The 18,123-nt window shown below is 39.9% G+C and overlaps 1 protein-coding gene across 1 annotated transcript in view; it reads left to right on the forward strand.

Moving 5' to 3' along the window:
• Nucleotides 1-18,123, forward strand: part of AQP9 (aquaporin 9) — a 94,610-nt gene that overhangs the window by 28,549 nt on the left and 47,938 nt on the right. The gene's annotated exons all lie outside the window — the stretch shown is intronic.

The raw sequence follows: 18,123 nt of genomic DNA on the forward strand, positions 1-18,123 counted from the left end.
TCTTAAAGAAACACCCAAATTGTATATCTTCACTCCCCACAAAACCTGCATCCACATCTAGTCCTTTCAAGCAATATCTTCTTCATTTCCTAAGCATACTTTATTCCCCAAAACAATATTCTAGATATAGACCTTTTCTATTTTCTCCTTCACTTTTATGTTTGTAATAATATCATGAAGAAATTTCTCTTGTGGAGCCCAAGAAGAATACCATAGTCTCTTTATAATAAAAGCTTCTATTCTTTTTGATTTGTTCGTGAATACAATTAAATGATGGACAATTTTGTAGAAGAAACCAGATCTCAAACCATGGTCATAGCTGACAAAACAGACAAAACCAGGGCCAACCTGAGAGCACCATAACCTCTGAACAAACTTTGTAATTCTAAAAGGCTAATTCATTCACCATTACTTCTCTTGGCCCTAGCAACAGCTCAAACACAAAGGGGCTTATCTGGTTCTTCCTAACTCGGCCTGGTGAGAAACTCACATGTTAATGCTTTGTAGCCCAAGTAGAATGGGCCTAGCTATCTTTACAGTCTAAAGTCATGGTTGCTAACTTTGCTGATAAACCAAATAAAAGCAATGAAAACACCTGTACCTTGAAGCTCTGCCTATTTTGAGGTAAAATTTTCCTGGAGTTAATGATGTAGTTCCCGATAACCTAATCCTTGTTCCAACCAGGCTGACGCTAAACTGAATCTGTGTTAGGCCAAAGTCATACCTACCTAGGTCATATGAGGGTTCACATATTACATGCACTTATTAAGGCCATGCTGTCCCTCTCCAGGTATAAATGACTACATAGTTATTTATCAAACCATCAAAAGTAAAAACCATGTGATTTCAACCCCTGAAGTCTTCTATTTCCTCAAATGGTTGCTCCCAGAAGGTTCAACTACATGATATTTTAGACTTCACAGTATCAGTCTTTATACCTTATATAAACAACTAATTGGTTATGTGTGTTGTGTATATAAATATAGGTCTCGTTTTCTGCCTGTTCGCTTGAAGAATTCTCTCCTCATCAACTAGAAATGCCCTTATTTATCAATCTGTATTATTTTTACTGGTATATATGGTTTGTCTTTTCAATTCGAAGATTCAATTTTTCATTTACTTTAGAGATACTTAAAATATTCTCTGAAAACTCTTTTTTCTCTGTCTTATTTTTCAGGCTTTCTAATAGAGATAGCAATTATCCTTATGTTGGGTTGTCTCCTCTGTTTCCTTCTCCCTAATTGCTTTAATCTCTTTCCCTCTTTTTTTTTTTTTTTTTTGGCTTGTTTCTTTCTTTTTGGTTCACTCTGAATAGCTTAAGACTCCTGATCTCCAGAACTGTAATATAATAAATTTCTGTTGTTTCAAGCCATTACATTTGTGGTAATTTGCTACAGCAGCTATGGGAAATGAACACACACATCGTCCACCAGGGCCCATCCTCCTGGTCAGGGGGGAGCACCACTTCTGTGGATGCCAGCTGACCCCCACCAAACCCAGCAGCATGCCCCTGATGATGGCAAGTCCTCCAGTCCCTCCAACCTTTGCTAGGGTTCCACGGTGACAGGGTAGAGCATCTGCTTTTAGGGCTTTTGCTTTGCTTTTACGAAGGTTCCTGACTTGTTAGTATCCTCCTCACAAATTGGAGATATTCATGAGGATCCTCAGGGTTGAGTTCACTCACCTTCTCCCTTCACTGGGCCTCCGAGAGGTGGGGGCCAGGTTACAGCCACACTGGACTGCCTCACACTCATATTCTCCATGTTTTCTTCAGTACCGTTTGTTGAGTGTGGTACTCCTTCCTTGATTGGTTGCTGCTCACGAATCTTTGACCCTTTATTTTTAGTTAATTTCCTAAGGAATTGGGGGAGGAAAAAATGATCTTACTTCAGTCCACCAGGTTCACCTGGAAGTCTTCCACTGTGGTTTTTGAGTTTTCATCTCTGTGCATTTATTTCTTGATCTCAGAAATTCCTTCTTTTGCTCTTAGGTCATCTTGAAATCATGAATTAGAAATTATCTAAAGTTATCTTTTTTTTTTAAAATAAGCTAATTTTTTTTATAAGAAGACATTTGCTCCTATTGCATAAAACGATTTTTTTTTTAAGAGCAGAATCTTCTCATATGCCTGGTGATTTTATTTTGTTTTCTATTAATGTATCCTTAAAGATGGCTATATTTGTCCAAACTTTTAAGATGAGCTATGTTGTACAGAGATAAAGGAAGAATAAAGAATTTTAAATTTTCATCTTTTCTCTTTATTACTCTAAATATACAGCAGCCTAGGGAAGGTAGGAAGAGAGCTGGTGCCTGCTGCATTTCAGAAGAAAGCTTTGCTATGGCAGCCAAGCATTAAGCAGGCCAGGGCCTCTGTTTGGAAGATAAATGAATAAAAGTGCTGCCACCTACTCCCTCCAGGTGCTTCATCTAAGCAGAAGCTAGACTATCTTTATGTTCCCTGAGCTGATCCATGACATATACGTTCACTTCTAGTCCTTACCATTGAGTGAGTATTTTATGGATTTCCATCAAAGTGTCCTTTTCAGTCTAGTCACTTACCTGTTTGAAAAAAATTTAGAAGTTCCCTCTCATTAAAAAAAAAAAAAAAAAAGAAAACAAACCTACATCTCTAAGGGTGAGTGGAATTTTTACAAAAACGGGACCATGAAACAATGATAAATAGTGGAAGGTGAGTACCCACATTACCTTTCATTTCTTCTTTTCCTGTTAGCACCTCATATTTGCCTGTAGACTTCATTCATTCACTCAGTATTTATAGGCCTAAGAGCCTGGTTATATGTTGGGCAACAAGACTCAAAGATAAGTAACATGAACTCCTGGTAAGATAGTGATTGGATCCTTGATGGTCAATGGGTTATAAATTTTATAAAATAAGCCAGCACTAGAAACTTACAAAGGGTGGCATTCAAATATTAGATATTGTAGAGAAATTTTTGCTAATTATAGTTTATACAGGATTAGCTTAAGCAAGGGCTGACCTTTGGCTTTCCTTGCGTTGAAACCAGCAGTCGGCCCTCAGGTCATTCAAAGGTTTAACAGTCTCAAATTGGTCAAGAGTTGTAATCCCTTGGGGGAGAATTCTACCCTAGCTCATGAGAAGCAGGGTCCCCAGGGAAATGATGGCAAAGAAGTGCCTCCACTCACAGAGGTGGCAGCAGCAGGAGACAGGGCTTTGGGGCACATGTAGCGCCAGGGAGGAAGTGGTGATGAAGGTAACAAGAGCAAGCTGCCTCCAAACCCACCGTGAAGGGTCACAGACCCTTCTGTGACTCCTAAATGGGTCGAGTCACATATCTTTGCCATTAAGCCCAAGACAGGCATGGTATGAACAAATCAATGTTCCATTCCTAAGGGAACTCAAATATGCCTCCTTATTAATGCCACCTTTTGATCCTAGTCCTACCTCTGGAGTCATCTGCTTTGTCTTCCACCTCAAATCCCTTTATACATTCAAAGATAGTTATCATGTCCCACTCTGTTCTTCTTTTCTCCAGAATACACCTGGGCAGTTCCTCCGACTCTGGCGACAATTTTTCTCTGCAGACACTTTAATTTTGTCAGTTCCTAATTCAGTTCCTCTTCTCTTTCAGTTCATGCTGGAGAGAGGTTGTCGGCCTTTGGTTTAGTCTCCAAACATGGTTCCATTTTAAGGACTTGTCTATTTGTCTCATTATTTGTTTGTGCTATAAATCTCCGTGTTTCAGGACCTTGACATTGGTTCTACTCAATTGAATTAGTTGTCTCTCTCTCTTTGTTGATGATATTTGGGTGGTTACTTAACGGAGACCAATATAAACAGTTTAGAAACTTAAGTTTCTTGGGTCAGAGGTGGAATTTCTTGCCAGGTGTATGAGCATGGGTCTTGGTCAAAAATAAGAATTTGGATGTGCATACATTAAATTGGCATGGGCTTGCTCTCTTGACTTGGAATTTGAAATGGCTTTTGTTGTTGTTTTGATTTTTATTAGGACCACTGTGTTTCTTCTAATCCTCTTAACTCTGTGCTCTGGCATACTCACTCATTCCGTTTCAGGAATTAAAGAAGGAACCAAAAATAAAAGTGAGGGCTAGAAATGTGAAAGGTTTACATTCTTTAAGATAATTAAAAGTATGATATGAGAGACTCAAAACATGTGCTGACAAGTTCTTTTTGCAACAGTGGGCATTTTTCAAAGTTGTAAATGACAGTAATATGTTGTAAGAGAGTTCCCCTTTCTCCACATCCTTGCCAACATTTGTTGTTTCCTGTCTTGTTAATTTTAGCCATTTTGACTGGTGTGAGGTGGTATCTCATTGTGGTTTTGATTTGTATGGAAATAAAGTGATTTTTTAAAAGCCTTCTTTTTAAGAAACTCATTAGAATGCTAACTGAAAATCTCAAAACTCTTCAGCCTGAAAGGTTGAGCCCAATAATAAGTTTAGACACTTTTTTTTGTTGTCAAAAAGTCTGGTATGATTCCCCCTCTGCAGAAGAAGTCAATAGAACTTATATTTTGTAGCTATTGGTGGTTTGTTCCCTCCTCTTTATATTTTGGAAGTTGTGGGGAGGCTTTGTCACTTATTTTTCCTATAATTGTTGATCATGGACTTTTGGTTTTGCTATCCAGTCATTCTCTCTGCTTTTATGTAGTGAATTGGGAAGATAAAAGCTATGTTGCTGCAGCTACTTTAAATGCGCTAAATTTTGTGCCAGAGTCCTAAGAAAAAGTTGGCTATCAGGAGAAGTAAGTTGCAGCTTCTACTATCAAAGAGCTCCCAGTTTAATAAAAGAGATAGAGAAGCCAATTAGGATGGGTGGTGCTGATGGCTCTGTGTACATGTATTATGTATACAAAAAGAGACTTCCCTGAGTTTGTGAAATAGTGGGGAGGAGGTCAAGGACAGTCTTCTGGAAGAAGTAACATTAGAGCCTAGTGTTGAAGGACAATTGGAAGTGAAATAGGATGACGGAGTCAGGGAAGCTTTTCTGCACCAAGGAAATTGCACAGGCAAAGGCATGGAAGCTAGAGATGACATGGCATAGCTGGGTACCATATAATAAACTATGGCTGTGTAGGAACCCTGAGCCGGATTCCTAAGGGAAGTGATGATAGATGAGCCTTGAACAATAAGTGAGCTCATGAGCTAGTTCATGAAGACTGAGGTTGTAAGCTGAGGGAAAAGATTAAGCTGGGCGGTCATCACTTACAGATAAATGAGAGCTGTGTGTAATTGTTTTACAGGATGCCCTGCTCTGCCTTGTTGCTCAGAGAAATCACTCCAACTCTGACCTCCACTTGTGACCCCTACCTGCCCCTTCTAGACCTAAATAAACAAACCCTTGTGATCCCTACTAATCTTGGACCATTCAGCTAGTTTGTTTATGGGTTCGCTTTTCAGATTTTGCCCCAACTTCTGCACATTCTCTGGCTCCAGCCTCTTTATGACCACTGGTTCCATTTGGGACCACTCTTCACTCCCTGCTGTCCTATCCCTGCTCATCAGATCTGACTATGGGACAACTTCCCCCCTGGCTCTGGGAATCATTATATCCCTCATGGATTTATTCTTTTACTCATATATTAAACTTATTAAGCTCTTAAAATGTATCAATGAGATGAATAAGAAATTCTCAGTCTTAGTTTGAAATCCCTCCTAATGCAGATACTGAGATGAGGATTAAGGTGCAGTTGGTTTACTTGGGGGATGATCCCAGGGATATAAGGGGAAAATCAGGGAAAGTCATGACAGGAGAGGGATAAAAGCCAGTAAAGGGTACATTACTGAGTGGGTAAGCACTGTGGACAACTGAGGCTGAATCCCTCTGTTAATCCTCTTTGGAACTATGTAGAACATGCCTCAGAATTGTTCTGTCAAGGGCCAGGAAGGTGGGGCATTTATCCGTAGATTTCTGTCACTCATTGGTCGAGCCTTCTCTCCTGGAAGCAATACATCCCTGGCATTTCTGCTCTGCAGAGCAGAGCAAATTCCTACAGCAGAGGAGAAAGCCCTCAGGCAGCAAAGTAGATCAACATAACACTTGAGCTAAGAAGATGTCATTGTGCACAGCAGCTTGTCCCCTGTAGCTGCAGGGAAGCTCAGAGTCAGCAAAAGGGTCATAGGGCAAGGCATCAGTATCCTCTGCTGCATAGTCTTTGTTTTCAAGAGGGTTTCTTTGCATAGGAAAAGAACACGCATATGAACAACTGGGTGTTGTAGTGTTATGGGTGTTGCGGTAGAAGAATATACAGGGTATGTGTGAGAGAAGGTACAAAGGAGGAAGTGGCACATTCTACCTGGAAAAACCCAGGAAATATTTCCTAGGAAAGTCACCCATAGACTCCACCCCATCCCACTTGGCCTGATCCTTCAACTGAGACACAGCTTGATTGAACCAGTGGAGGACTGACAATAGAATTATATGTTCCAGTCTGCATTTTAGAGTGTCACTCTTACGGCCATGTGGAGGGTGGACTGGAGCAGAACAAGACCAGAGGAAAAGCCCAGTTCCATTAGAAAACTCTTGTAGTAGTCCACACGAGAAAGTATATCAGCTTGGGTTAAATCTGTGGCAATGGGAGAGAAAAGAACAAGTTCTAGAAGCATAAAGGAGACAGGACTGAGACAACATGATGATGGATTACAAACAGAGTTTACAAGAGAGCGAGTTTAAGGATGTTTCTGGATGAAGTGACTGGGTGGATGGTGATTCCATTTGTGGATATGGGGATACAGAAGAGAGAAGAAGCTTTACAGGGAAGAGAGTCAACTCAGTTTGGGGCATGGAGTATTTGCATGCTCTTGGGGCATAATGTGGCCAAAGAATTTGGAACTCAAAGGAATGAGGGTAGAGGAAATAGTGAGGATTCAGGAGTGCTGGTCTCTTTCCCTTGTTTCAGAGATACAAGCAAGAATGGGATGTAGAAGAATTGAGTCATTGGAAATAAAGTCACAAAGGAAACTGGGTTCTCAGAGGAAAGACAATCTGCAGTAAGAGCCAAGAAGAGAAGCAAATGGAGACGGTGAAGGTGGAAGGGTCCTGTTATTAACCAGGGGATTTGCCCAGGGTTCTAAAGAGAATTTTACAAGAATTTGTCCAGGCACTTTAATCACGCCTGTCCCCGATTGATGGAAAGAGGAAAAGATAGACTCGGTGTGTTTTCAACTCACTATAAATAAACCGCACATTATTTTGTACTAAAATTAAAATAATCCCCCTCTTCAAACTTTTCTAAATTGTGCCCTTTCTCCATCCCTTATAGGGGGGAAAACCTGCAAAACATCTCTTGGGCTTTTAAATATCACAGTTTGAAATAAAAATGGTTTTATTAGTTGAATAAAATTCTTTAAAAAATTTTTGTCCGTCAAACTTTTTTCTTTGTGTAAGTCACATGATGGACCATATTTCAGAATAGTTATTGTTGGATAGTAGAGAAAGGACCAGAAAGAAGGACACAGTGTATTTGTGGAGTATAAACTTGTTTTCTGCCGAGAGGTAAAAAAGGTAGAAGGAACTCTTCATGCATAAGCTCCTCTGGGTGTTTTGAGGAATGTAAAAGAAACTTCTGCCCTTAGAATATTTGTTCATCCTCAGCTAGAGATAATTCATGATTATAGTTTTGGTCAGCAATGACTCTAAGGCTTCATAAAGGAAAATATTATGGATGATAAATGACATGAAGGAAAGTCTTTGATAAAAAGGAAGGAAATTACAGTGATGGAGAGGACTGAGTCAGGAGGTTATGTGTGGCAGGCGAACAATGTGAACAGGGGCAGAGCTGGGAATAATAATGCATTCTTAAGGGAATGATTTCGAGTGTCTCACATTGCGGAACGTTGGGGACGAGATTGGAGAGATCAATTGCGGCCCATTGGCTAACAGCCTTGAATGCTGGGCTCAGAAAGTATATTAATCTGATAGGTAAGCAGAAGTCATTGTAAATTTATGCAGAAGATGGCAAGATGAGAGTCCTGTTTGAGAAATATTTGTGTGAGTATTTAAAGAAACCACTTAAGATAGCATATTTGGGGCATTAACCCCTGTGGTAAATTGAATAATGCCCCCCAAATCTTTCTAATATTCTAATCCCCAGAACCTGTGAATGTTATATGGCAAAAGAGACTTTGCAAATGTGATTAAGTTAAGGATCTCGAGATGGGGAGAGTATCCTGGATTACCTGACTGGGCCCAATGTAATCATAAGAGTCATTCTAAGAGGGAGGCAGGAGATCAGCATGAGTAATAGCAGATATGGCAACAGAAGCAAGAGATTGGAGAGATGCAAGAAAGGGGCCACAAGCCACAGGATGCAGGTGGCCTCTAGAAACTAAAAAAAAGCGAGAACATAGCCTCCAGCAAGAATGCACCTCTGCCAACACTTGGATTTCAGACTTGTCACTTCCAGAACTGTAAGAGAATAAATTTTTTGTTTTTTTTTTTTAAAGATTTTATTTATTTATTTATTTGAGAGAGAGAATGAGAGAGAGAGAGAGCATGAGATGGGGGAGGGTCAGAGGGAGAAGCAGACTCCCTGCTGAGCAGGGAGCCCGATGCGGGACTCGATCCTAGGACTCCAGGATCATGACCTGAGCCGAAGGCAGTCGCTTAACCAACTGAGCCACCCAGGCGCCCAAATTTTTGGTTTTTTTAGGTCTGTAAATTTTTGATAATTTATTTCAATGATAATAGCAAGCTGACATGTTTCCCTTTGAGAGACTTATGAAAACTATTATTTTAAATAGAAAAATGCATGTATGTCCTAAATCAGAATACATATATTTTTTTAAAGATTTATTTATTTGAGAGAGAGAGAGCATGCAGAGGGAGGGACAGAGGGAGAGGGAGAGAGTGAATCTCCAGAAGACTGCTCTCTGAGCCCCGAGCCCAGTGCGGGGCTCAATCTCACAACCCCGAGATCATGACCTAAGCCAAAACTGAGTCAGATGCTTAACTAACTGAGGAACCCAGGTGCCCTGAGTACACATTCTTTTCAAGTGCACATGGGACATTCTCCAGAACAGATCACATACTAGGTCACAAATCAGGCCTCAACAAGTACAAAAAGACTGAGATCATACCATGCATATTTTTTGACCACAACGCTATAGAACTTGAAGTCAACCACAAGAAAAAATTTGGAAAGATTACAAATACATGGAGACTAAACAGCATGCTTTGAAAGAATGAATGGGTCAACCAGGAAATCGAAGAAGAAATTTTAAAAATACACGGAAACAAATGAAAATGAAAACATGACAGTTCAAAACCTCTGAGATGCAGTAAAAGCAGTCATAAGAGGGAAGTATATAGCAATACAGAGCTACCTCAAGAAGCAAGAAAAATCTCAAACAACCTAATACCTAAAGGAGCTAGAAAAATAACAACAAATGAAGCCTAAAGCTTGGAAGAGGGGAAATAATAAAGAGTAAAGCAGAAATAAATGATATAGAAACTAAAAAAAAAAAAACAATAGAACAGATCGATGAAACCAGGAGCTGGTTCTTTGAAAAAAATTAATAAAATTGATAAACCCCTAGCCAGACTTATTAAAAAGAAAAGAGAAACGACCCAAATAAATAAAATCACAAATGAGAGAGGAGAAATAACAACGAACACCACAGAAATACAAACAATTATAAGAGAATATTATGAAAAATTACATGCCAACAAATTGGACAACCTGGAAGAAACGGATAAATTCCTAGAAAAATATAAGCTACCAAAACTGAAACAGAAAGAAATAGAAAACTTGAACAAACCAATAACCAGCAAAGAAATTAAATCAATAATCAAAAATCTCCCAACAAAAGTCCAGGGCCAGATGGCTTCACAGGGGAATTCTACCAAATATTTAAAGAAGAATTTATACCTATTCTCACACTATTCCAAAAAATAGAAATGGAAGAAAACTTCCAATTCAATCTATGAGGCCAGCATTACCCTGATGACAAAACCAGACAAAAAATCCACTAAAAAGGAAAAGTACAGGCCAGTATCCCTGATGAACATGGATGCAAAAATTCTCAATAAAATACCAGCAAATTGAATCCAACAGTACATCAAAAGAATCATTCGCCATGATGAAGTGGGATTTATTCCTGGGCTGCAAGCGTGGTTCAATATTTGCAAATCAATCAATGTGATACACCATATCAATAAAAGAAAGGATAAGAACCATATGAACCTTTCAATAGAGGTAGAAAAAGCATTTGACAAAGTACAACATCCATTCATGATAAAAATCCTCAACAAAGTAGGGTTAGAGGAAACATACCTCAATATCATAAAGGCCATATATGAAAAACCCACAGCTAATATCATCCTCAGTGGGGAACAACTGAGAGCTTTTCCTCTATGGTCAGGAATAAGAGAAGGATGTCTGTTCTCATGACTGTTATTTAACATAGTACTGGAAGTCCTAGCCTCAGAAATCGGACAACAGAAAGAAATAAAAGGCATCCAAAATTGTAAGGAAGAAGTAAAACTTCCACTATATGCAGATGACATGATAGTCTATACAGAAAACCTAAAAGATTCCACCAAAAAATTGCTGAACTGATATACAAATTCACTAAAGTCTCAGGATACAAAATCAACATACAAAAATCTGTTGCATTTCTATGCACCAATATACACCAATAATGAAGCAGCAAAAAGAGAAATCAAGGAATCGATCCCATTTGCAATTGCACCAAAAACCATAAGGAATAAACCTAACCAAAGAGGTAAAAAAAATCTGTACTCTGAAAACTATAAAACACTGATGGAAGAAATTGAAGAGCACAAAAAAATGGAAAAGCATTCCATGCACATGGATTAGAAGAACAAATATTTTTAAAATGTCTATATTACCCAAAGCAATCTATACATTTAGTATAATCTCTATCAAAATACCACCAGCATTTTTCACAGAACTAGAACAAACAATGCTAAAATTTGTGTGGAACCACAAAAGACCCTGAATAGCCAAGCAATCTTGAAAAAGAAAAGCAAAGCTGGAAGTATCACAATTCCGGACTTAAATTATATTACAAAGCTGTAGTGATCACGACTGTATGATACTGGCACAAAAACAGACACATAGATCAATAGAGCAGAACAGAAAACCCAGAAATGAAACCACACTTTATGGTCAACTAATCTTCAACAAAGTAGGAAGGAATATCCAATGGAAATAAGACTGTCTCCTCAACAAATGGTGTTGGGAAAACTGGACAGCAACATGCAAAAGGATGAAACTGGACTACTTTCTTACACCATAGACAAAAATAAACTCAAAATGGATTAAAGACCTAAATGTGAGACAAGAAACCATCGAAATCCTAGAGGAGAACACAGGCAGCAACCTCTCTGACCTCAGTCATAGCAACTTCTTTCTAGATATATCTCCTGAGGCAAAGGAAACAAAAGCAAAAATAAACTATTGGGACTTAATCAAATAAAAAGCTTCTGCACAGCAAAGGAAACAATCAACAAAACTAAAAGGCAACCTACAGAATGGGAAAAGATATTTGGAAATGACATATCTGATAAAGGGTTAGTATCCAAAATATATAAAGAACTGATACAACTCAGCACCCAAAAAAACAAATAATCCAGTTAAAAAAGGGTCAGAAGACATGAATAAACATTTTTCTAAAGAAGATATCCAGATGGCCAACAGACACGTGAAAAAATCCTCAACATCAGGGGCACCTGGGTGGCGCAGTCATTAAGCGTCTGCCTTCGGCTCAGGTCATGATCCTGGGGTCCTGGGATTGAGCCTCGCATCGGGCTCCCTGCTCCGCAGGAAGCCTGCTTCTCCCTCTCCTACTCCCCCTGCTTGTGTTCACTCTCTCGCTGTCTCTCTCTGTCAAATAAATAAATAAAATCTTAAAAAAAAAAAAAGATCCTCAACATCACTCAGCATCAGGAAAATAGAAATCAAAACTACAATGAGTTATCACCTCATACCAGTCAAAATGACTAATATTAACAACACAGGAAACAACAGGTATTGTCAAGGGTATGGAGAATGGGGAACTCTCTTAACACTGTTGATGGGAATACAAACTGGTGCAGCCACTCTGGGAAACAGTATGGAGGTTCCTCAAAAAGTTAAAAATAGAACTACCCTATGATCCAGCAATTGCACTACTAGGTATTTACCCAAAGGATACAAAAACACTGATTTGAAGGGATACATGCACCCCGATGTTTATAGCATCATTATCAACGATAGCTAAATTATGGAAACAGCCCAGATGTCCATAGACTAATGAATGGTTAAAAAAGATGTGGTATACACACACACACACACACACACACACACACACACACACACACACTGGAATAGTACTCAGCTATCAAGAAGAATGAAATCTTGCCAATTGCAACGATGTGAATGGAGCTAGAGAGTAAAATGCTAAGTGAAATAAGTAAGTCAGAGAAAGACAAATACTATATGATTTCATTCATGTGGAATTTAAGACACAAAATAATTGAACATGGGAAAAGAGAGAGAGGCACACCAAGAAACAGACTCTTAATTATAGAGAGCAAACCAAGGGTTGATAGAGGGAGGTGGGTGGGGATGGGCTAGATGGGTGATTGGTATTAAAGAGGGCACTTGTTGTGATGAGCACCAGGTGTTGTATGTAAGTGATGAATCACTATACTCTAAATCTGATACTAATATTACACTGTATGTCAACTAACTGGAAATTAAATAAAAACTTGGAAAAAAAAGAAAAATGCATGTGTATGCACACCAGCACATCAGTATTTTTAAAAATAATTTTGGGGGTTTTACAGACCCATTAGAGCTTATGTATTGACTTTCTAAGGGGTGTTTGGTTCTTAGGTTGAAAACTCTGGAGCTCACAGGTTATGTTAATACCTCATACACATAATGAAAAGGCTTAGGGCTGTGACAGCGGGATAGGAAAAGATATTGTAAATGTCTGAGAAACTATGGTAGAAGGCTAGGCATGCAGTTTAAGGACAGAAAAACATCGAAGGTGACTCCCAGACTGTAAATCTGAGAGACCAAGAGAATAAAGATAGGTTAACAAGAAATGGAGAAGGTAGAAAGACAAGAAAGTTTGACGGGAAAAGTTATGGGGGAACGCCCATGATACAGAGCCTGAAAGAGGACTTCAGCTACCTCCATTCTGACCTCAGTCTGCACTTCCTGATTAAGTAAGTTCTTTCCAGCTTATCTCTTAACTGGCAAAAGACCCCGCGGGCAAAGCATCCTCTGAGGGGAACTGAAACTACCCCCGAGCAATAAGGACTGCACTGAGCCAGCGAGACTCCGCAAAACTGACACCAAGATGAGGCTCCACCTGACCTGTACTGCCCACCTGCACGTATCCACCAACCTCTGTCCCACGTTCTCCTGAACATAGGCCTGAAAGTGTTTTCGGAACTTTGAAGTCTTGGAGACACTAGTCCACTGTCTTCCCGGTGCTGGCCTCAGTGAGATAAATTCCTTTCTGGTTTCGCCTCCACTCATCTCTCTGCCTCTGGATTTTGTCAGCGGCCATTGGCCGCACCTAGTCTGCATGGGACCCCCAGAGCCAAGCACTGTGGCACCCGTGGCCCCAGTTACAAGCCTGCCCTATGGAGCCAAAATCCAAGTTCCCGGTTTATCTCAGGACTTAGGATCTCCAAGGGGAGCATTCGTGTATGTGGAACACCCAGAAGCCAGACCCAGGCTCGAGGGAGCACCCCAGGACAGAGTTTTGGGGCCTGCTTCCTCAGCCAGGAATTGAGTAGAGCCAAGAAGGGATGGGATGATCACCATGGAAGGTACCATGGAAGCCTCATGGCCATGAGGAGGATGCCCTCAACATGTAGCCCATAGATATGCTGACTCCTACCTGGGGGTCTACCCCAGAACCAAGCCTGTCCATAGCAGGAGAGGAATTTAGAACTCTAGGTTAAGAATTGATTAACTCTATGATTAGTAAATTGGTTTTCAGTCAGAAGGCTAGTCAGACAGAAAAGTTTCAGTTCATTGGTTCCTGTTAAGATAAGGAATCCTGAATTGGTGCCAAAATAACAATAGCAACAATAGAAGCAAAAGCAATAAATAAAATGCAGGACAGCCTACTGCCAAAAGGTACAACCAAGGCTGTCCCCAGAAGTTCTGGGCATCTGGCCTGAATTGATTATGGACAATGAGGTCTGTGTCATTATTTGGGGAGTCTATAAGAAGGTACCCTGTGTCATTATTTAGGGAGTCTATAAGAATTTACCCCTACAGTATGCAGACAACTTAAGGAAAGGGTCACTCTGAATTTTATGAAGAAGACAATAGAACATTCTGGAGAAAATCATGGGTTCTGAAACTAGGAAGATCTTGGTTCAAATCAGGGTTCCTCCAGTTGCTACCCATCCCAGGCAAATGTCCTAGGGCCCGGAAGCCTAGTTTCCTCATCTTTAGAACTGCAAAAACAATACCTTCTTTTACAAGGATGTTGTCAACATTATGTATGGTAATATTCATAAAGCAATTTGCGTGGTGCCTGGCACATAAAAAGTGCTTGATAAGTGGTGGCTGTTGTCACTGCGATTAGGCACCTGCTAAGTTGTGTACCCTGGAGATGGTATGCAAATGTGAATGTGCGGTCTAATCTCATCTAGTCCTGCATCAAATCAAGAGGGTGTTACTCTGAAACTATAACCCACTCAAGTGTATTGTGAAACATCTCAGGTCATTGTGCTGTCCTAAAGGAAAGGGGCTGCTTAGAATCTAGAAAAAGTATAGAATGAAGAACAGGAACAAGTATTGTGTGTTTCCTGTGTGCATATGGATTGTGTTACATTAAAGAATTCATTTACTCCTCAGAACAGTCCTATGAGGTATGAGCTATTATAATCCCCTTTCTACAAATGAGGAAGCTGAGGTGCAAAGCAGCTAATAACTTGCCCAAAGTACCACCACCTATTGAGTAGTGACAGGAAAATAGAAACTCAAGCTCTCTTAACTCTGGGGCCTACACATTCAATCCCATACTCTACTCTCTGTCTCTCTCTCAAAAGAAGGAATTGTCTCCAGAACTGCTAATGGAGTCCTAACCAATGGACACATGTTCTTAATTCCTTCCATGGATACATCCCCACAGTAGAAACGGGTGCATGAATCAGATTACTTTCTGAATCCTCTCCAGGGCAAAGTGATAAGGAGGAGGGTGCTAGACTATTGGTTGGAGAAAGATTCTGGTTGGTGGAAACTAGTAGATTCAGTGCCAAGAGTTATCTGAAGGACAGAAGCCAGGGGTGAAAGTCAAGTTGAAAACTAGGGACCATCTAAGGAAATATCAATCCCAAACCAGTTGAACTGAAAGCTGAAAACCTGGTTGAGGAAAAGGGAGTATGAAAAGAAGCCAACAAGATGCAGTCATCAGATTCAGGTGAATTTGGAGCCTGGAGAGAGAATTCCTGAGTGCAAAATGGAAAGCAGATCTTTCTTTGAAGGGAGCCTGTGTGTGGAAAGAACAATTGTTAAGGCAGCCAGTTCCTCCTGTGCTAATCCATGTTTTCCAAGTTGGCTTCTATGAAGACCGTACTACCGAAGAGGTGTGTGTGGATCAGCCAGGAGGAGTGTAATGTTTTTCACATGACAAACTAATAAGCAGGCATGTCATTTATTAGTCAGCACCAAGTGAATTTGGTAACTTCAGTCAGTCTTCCAGGGCTTAGTCACATATAGGAAACATAGTGAAATTAAGTTTTAGACCTAGGAAAGCTGAAGACAACATCCTGGGTCTCAGTTGATTCCATTCAAAGGTCAGTCTCCTTTCATAAGAGAGTTAACCTTTTTCCTTAACATCTTTTTAGGGACAAGAAGTTCCAGGAATTCACCCAGTTCGGTCATTCATGCATTTGTCAAATTTACCAACAATCTATGTGGTTTCTTCACTGGATTGAGATAATCTTAAAGGCCCAGGCTGCTCTCATTGATCTTCATGTGCCCAGAACCTAGCACAGTGGCAGACACTTGTATACGCAAAAACTATTTGTTGAACTGAACTGAATCAATGTGGATAAGAACAATGTACCAGACTATAGACAATACAGGTAATAGGCCCAATATGTTTCAAGGAGTGGATAAAGATATCATTTTAACTCTCTCTGTGTACCAAATATAATAGATATTTTTAAATGATAGATTAAGTGCTCATTTGAAAAATGTGACTGCCATTTTGTTTCAAACTGATTGTAATGTTTCCCCTCATGTTCTTTAGTAGCATACCAACTTTTAGCAGTTAAACCCTTTGATATCATAGAACAAACAAAAATAAAAGTGGCCTTGCTTTTAGTCAACACACTTTCCCTTAAACAAATTCTCTCTGAGCAAACTTTTGGGTAAACAGATATTCTTCGTCTTTGTACCCAGAAGATCAATGAACTCAGATCATAGAGGTCATGAAAATCATGAAGTCAAAGATCCCTTCACTGAGCACACATTAGTTATGACTGTGTTCAATTCAGACAATTCAGTCAAAATGGAGTTGACTTTAGATTTTTTCTGTACTGCTTCTGTGATTATTAGTTGATTGGTTATTTTTATCAATTCAACTGTTTAAGTACCTCGGCTATGTGGGGATTTGATCAATTATTCAGAGATTAATCTGTATAAGGTCTATATGAGGGAGCCACTACCATAGTCTCTAAATTCTTTGTATTAAACTAGAAGACGTTTAGAGATATTTTGAGAGTGTACTTCCATTGAGAAATACAGCATTTGAAAACACACTCTTAACTTACTACCAAGGACAAAAGTTTTGTTGCCAGTGGTGTGTTTTGCAGTGAGCTCCTCGATAATGGTTTATTTGAAAATATGATTTTGTTTTAAAATTTCTAGCGGTCATTATATTTTTCATCAGCTAAGAAGTTAATTTTTAAAAATTGTAATAATAATAAAGCCCATAGTGAATTCAGGAGATAAGGGAAACTTACCTCCCATGTATGCCTCGGTGTCTCACGGGAGTCTCCTACAAGTCTTGGAGAAAGAGCTCCAGGATGTTCTTTAGCTTAGGGTGCCACGTCTTCTCTGAGGATCAGGTAAAGGTCACCTTCTCCTTAAACCCTTTATTTAATGTCTTTACCAGGAAGTGGACCAGTGATCATTGTGGTCTCTCCCCATGCTACAATAAATATAAAATTAGGAGAAGGGGTCTACCCTGAAAAGAGCTCTAAAAATAGATATTGTTGTCCTCTGGCCTAATGGAGCAGTTAGAATTAAAATTTGTGGAGTAGCTTCTGAAAGGAAAGCGTTCTGATCTAGCACTTTCATAGATAATGACTGACAAAATAACCAACTGAACGAGTGCTAGCTACTTACTAGAACAAGAAGGAACTCCCAGGTTCTCAGGACTGTGTGGAGAGCACACTGGGCTATTATACAGCAACCAGTAGGCATTTGGGGCTCTCTACTGGCAGAGTTTGAAAAACAAGCAATGCATTCCTATCCCAATTGCTGAGAGACTTGGGGGGCCTTCAGTGCCTTTCTCAAGATATTGTGTCCAGCATCCTTGCTAGTGCGGGGATGCGTGGACTTCCAGGGCAATGGGCGTCCTTGTGAGACATGTGACTCCTCACCCCAACCCCCAACCTGATGAATAATTTAGGCTCCTGAAATACTGAAGTTAAAGCTATAATAGTAACTGAGCTATACACGATTGTTGTTGCGAATGCGCTGTCAGGAGGGCACCTGCTTTTGTTTTTGCAGTTCTGGAGACAGATTTGTAGATCACTCCCAGCCTGTGTGATCAGCTTTGTGTGATTGAGAGATGCACGTGGCTGGGGCTGTGGAGTCCATCCAGACCAAGTGGCACTTGCCAACGCCTTGGCCTTGGCCTCATTCTCACAGAGCTGCAATTCTACCCAGGAAATCTTATAGTGTGTTCATTCTGTGCAATAGCACATTATAAAGACATTAGGAAAGTTTGAATAAAAATCTATCCATAAGCCAAAATCTTTCAGTTTGTGACAAAATCAGATTTCCCTACTGTGTTTGAGCAATGGTAGAAGGTACATTGGATCCAGAGTCCAAAGGTTCAGCTTTGAATCCTCACTGTCCTACCAACTGCCTGGTTTTAGACAGGTCACTGCTCTCTTGGGCTTCAGTTTCT

The sequence above is a fragment of the Leptonychotes weddellii genome, chromosome 9 (genome assembly GCF_054177405.1).
Source record: "Leptonychotes weddellii isolate Sample4059 chromosome 9, ASM5417740v2, whole genome shotgun sequence".
Lineage (NCBI taxonomy): Eukaryota > Metazoa > Chordata > Mammalia > Carnivora > Phocidae > Leptonychotes > Leptonychotes weddellii.